This window comes from Epargyreus clarus, unplaced genomic scaffold (assembly GCF_041222505.1).
Source record: "Epargyreus clarus isolate Ecla_fem2 unplaced genomic scaffold, WU_Ecla_fem_2.2 ptg000018l, whole genome shotgun sequence".
Lineage (NCBI taxonomy): Eukaryota > Metazoa > Arthropoda > Insecta > Lepidoptera > Hesperiidae > Epargyreus > Epargyreus clarus.
In genome coordinates this window covers 11,960,334-11,964,513 of record NW_027332226.1, presented here as the reverse complement: position 1 = coordinate 11,964,513, position 4,180 = coordinate 11,960,334, and the positions used below count along the sequence as shown (strand labels likewise).

At 30.5% G+C, this 4,180-nt stretch overlaps 1 long non-coding RNA gene across 1 annotated transcript; it reads left to right on the top strand.

The window, feature by feature from the left end:
• Positions 1-1,592: 1,592 nt before the first annotated feature.
• On the top strand, positions 1,593-3,751 carry LOC140749722 (uncharacterized). The gene is made up of 2 exons (XR_012103114.1): positions 1,593-1,836; positions 3,445-3,751. It is a non-coding gene; the product is annotated as an uncharacterized LOC140749722 (long non-coding RNA).
• Positions 3,752-4,180: the final 429 nt, after the last annotated feature.

Here is a 4,180-nt window from a genome sequence, read left to right as displayed (position 1 = left end):
TTAAAAGTAGGTATAAGTGAATGAAAAGTATGTGCTAGTGCCGCTTCAATCAAAACACAAGCTCCACCATCAACAACAACAATAAATTCCAACTCTGCTGTAAATTAAATTAAAAGCTAAAAGCATTAAGGCCTCCAAAAACAGACGGTAAGTAACCAATGGTAAATTACGTTCTCTAATTATAATGGCAGTAGCCACCGGTCACCTGATAGCCCTAATTGAATAGCTCTTGCAATTAATCAATTACTATTTTTAGTATTTTTTTGGGTAGTAATTTATGGGTACTTTCTAAGAATCCGTTATTCATAACATTCAATATACGGCGTGCTAACATAAAAGCCCAGCAAGTGGGAATTAAATAAAAAAAACACTAACAACATCGACTGTTGTCGAGGCGAATCTTAGCACCAGTTTTTTTTTTGTTTTTTTTTATAAATACAAATTTTAAAAATAGTCAATGAAAGTATGTCATAGCGCCGCTAGAACCAAAACACAAGCTCCACCATCAACAACAACAATAAATTCCAACTTTGCTGTAAATTAAATTAAAAGCGAAACGCATTAAGGCTTCTAAAAGCGGGCGGTAAGTAACCAAAAGTAAATTACGTTCTCTAATGACAACGGCAGGAACCACCCGTCGCCTGATAGCCCTAATTGGATTGCTCTTGTCAAATATCAATTATGTCTTCCGGAAATCGAAAGTAATTATTTCACGTCATCGACAGGCGGTATCGATCGTTAATTACGTTTCGGTTTTTATGTTAGTGATGAAAGGTACGGGATTTGATATCCGGGAATGTAAGATATGAGATAAATTTCTCTATTGCTTGTACAATGTAGAAAATTGTAGATTTGTAGTGTAAGTTTGGTTAATTTTTAAAAATATTTATTGATTAAATTTTACTACACCTATAAATTTTATACCTAGCTCTAGCACTAGTATATAAGAATAATTGGTCCACCATCTTGAGTCGTCCGCCATATTAGATTAAGAATGACGTCACTAAAACCATTCATTAACATCCAAACTTATAGTTTAATTTAAAATTCAGTCAATTTTAGTCAGTGAATTTTAAATTCAGTTTTGACTTCTATACGACCTAACAAGGCAAGTTAAATAAGAGCTTTCCAAATAAAAGACGTAAAATATTGTCCTCTACAAGTTTAACTGAAATTCAATATACTTATTGCCCTTCATCGATTGTTTGCCGCTTAAACAGCTGAAGTGCGGGTCAAGATGACCTCGTTTCGGGATAACAAAGGTGTGTCACCTGTTGCCAACAATCGATGACTGTACTATTGTAACACACGAACATACTTCACTAGCAAACTGTGTACGAGTATTATGAACATAATAATATATATATTGTGGACCGATTCTACCATAATCTAGAGAATAATTAGTTATATAACACAAAAATAGATGTCGTTGGGGTGATCATGAATGATACGTAAACAACGTATAATTGAAAATTAGACGAGCTTACCTGTAAGCGAAGTCTGATTATAATTTTATGAATGGTGATCTGAAATATAATTGAGAATTACAATGTAGTATCCTTCTTCTCACTCGTCGGCATCGCGATTGTTTAGCCTTTAAAAACAAAAAAAAAGTTTAAAGACCACTGACACTGCGTATGACAGTGACAGCTCCGGATTCCTCACTTAATTTAGAGTCTATCATTTCCAACTTAGTCTCCTTGATAATATGCATGCTGTCTATATCTAGGAGACTCTTTTGTTCTTATTGTTGCAGTATGGGTTTTGATTTTGGGAGGGTGGGTAATTATATTTCAGATCACCATTCATAAAATTATAATCAGACTTCGCTTACAGGTAAGCTCGTCTAATTTTCAATTTTATTTCATGGTGATCTGAAATATAATTGAGAATTACAATGTAGATGTTTAGAGACAACTGCAACAATGGGACATGTAATTAAATTAGAGATTTATTACCATACATATATATTATTATATGGATTTAATTACATTGCTGAATATTTATTTGTTCTGCATCATATGGATGAGATGTTGTGAAATCCATAGTGCTTAGTGAGATTTATTCTCAATAATAATATATATATAAAATACAATATGAAAATATCATATTAATAAGATTTTTTTCTCTTAATTAGGTATAATTATAAAATATACATAATTATTAGGATTGCTAACTGAATATTTACTCTTACTGTATAATATGGATGAAATGTTCTGAAACACATAGTACTAAGTGAGATTCCCTCTGAATTAGATGAAATAATATTCAGTGCAATAATAATGCAATATTTTTCTCTAAATATATTATTACTAAAATTGGCCAATAATAATAATAATAATAGTAATATTGTAATTTAGTCAGTATTAATAATTATTCAATTCAAGCTTTTGTACCTTGCAAAAAATAAATACATACAAGGTCGAAAATATGTTTTCTACCCTCCATAGTATGTCATAATTATGTGTAGAATGAATTACTTGGTCAATTTTATTGACACAAATAATACTATTTCCTTTGCTATATAGCAATATATGTATAAATATGTTTCATATGTTATGTGCATTAAATAATAATGTACTTTTATATAATACTATACTTAAATGTACCAGTAGGTACATTGTATGTATTCCAATATTATTAAAATAGGAAGCCATCCCATGTTGAATATTAAGGAATTAATACCTTTATTTATTGACAAATTATGATTGGGTATTTGATTTGATCTTGGGATGATATATGCCCCATGTGAGATAAATTTATATTTTATGTTGTAGGTATACCCGGTATAATATTGGGTGTTATGCCTACTTTGTTTCTTTATATTAGTGTGCATGTTCAGGAGGGACATGATAATTCTTAGATCAATGAAACATTTTAGTTTTATATGACTTCCTGTTTTTGTAGGTATATATCAGATTTGCAAAAGTTACTTATACTTTTTGCTGTACCATGCTTATGCATGCCCTCTGTAAAGTTACATATCTATATGGTTGGTTGGAAAGCTTATGATGTGTTTCCTTTTGAAATCCAATCTGACTTTCCATCTAACATCTTTGTGTGTAACTATCAGTTGTGTGTATGTAAAAGTTGATATCAGTTTTCATAGCAGTATTTATGTATATGATTATTTCAAACCCCATTCATGACTAGACCAGAAAAGCTTATCTTGACTCAAAAGTATTTATGCTGAGCATTCCCAGGATTAATTCAGTTTTAATAAGTCAAATATTTTATAACTTCCATGGGGTTCTGGCTTACTTAGCCTGTAATGATTACTAACACAACTGGTTCTAGTTACAGCTCTGACAGTGATAAATTATAAAGTTATTACCCACATTTTTCTCCATCTTAATTCTTTAAGAAAAGGAAAGTAGATAAATCTTCTATATATAATAATTATAATAATAATTTGTATATATAATATAGTTTTCTTTGTTCCAGGCCAGATGTCTGCCATGTGTGTCCTATATAGTAACGTTCATCACACATACCCCTAAGGAATTCCTATTAATTCTAGGGATGCTAGATTTACATTTGAAAATTGATTGGACATGCAGCTTACTTTCTTTGTTTTATGTTTTATAAGAGCATCTAGGTATACACACTAGGCATAAAAGACCCAAAGAAGATATCATATTAATGGCTGGCCATTCACATGATATAATAATATTGTTATTACTTTTATATCATTAATGTGTCACATATTACCATGGTGGACATTATTAAATTTCATTATGAATGATAACAATTTCAGTTTTAGTGTAACTAACATAGACATTATGAAGACTTAAGTGCAATAGCAATTCTCATATTATGCTTGTCTTTATTCCAAGATTAATGGACTGCTGTGTTATTTGTTGACCTGATGACTGGTGTATAAATGTATGATGCATGTTTCTATATAAACCCGGAGTTGCTAAAGGAAATGTTTAAGCAACCATATAAATAATATATTATTATTTGATTGCTTTTTGTACTGTTGGGAGTACCAGGCTTCTGTTGTAGAACATTACATAGGTACTACCAATCTTTAGTCAATTTTTTCATGATGATCAACCTCATATTTTAAGCAGTTATGTACAGTAAAAGTGAAAAATATGTGCAGATATTTAATAATTAACCATATGTTTGTGGACTGAACTTCCAAACCTTTAATTATTACTGTATTTATTCCTAT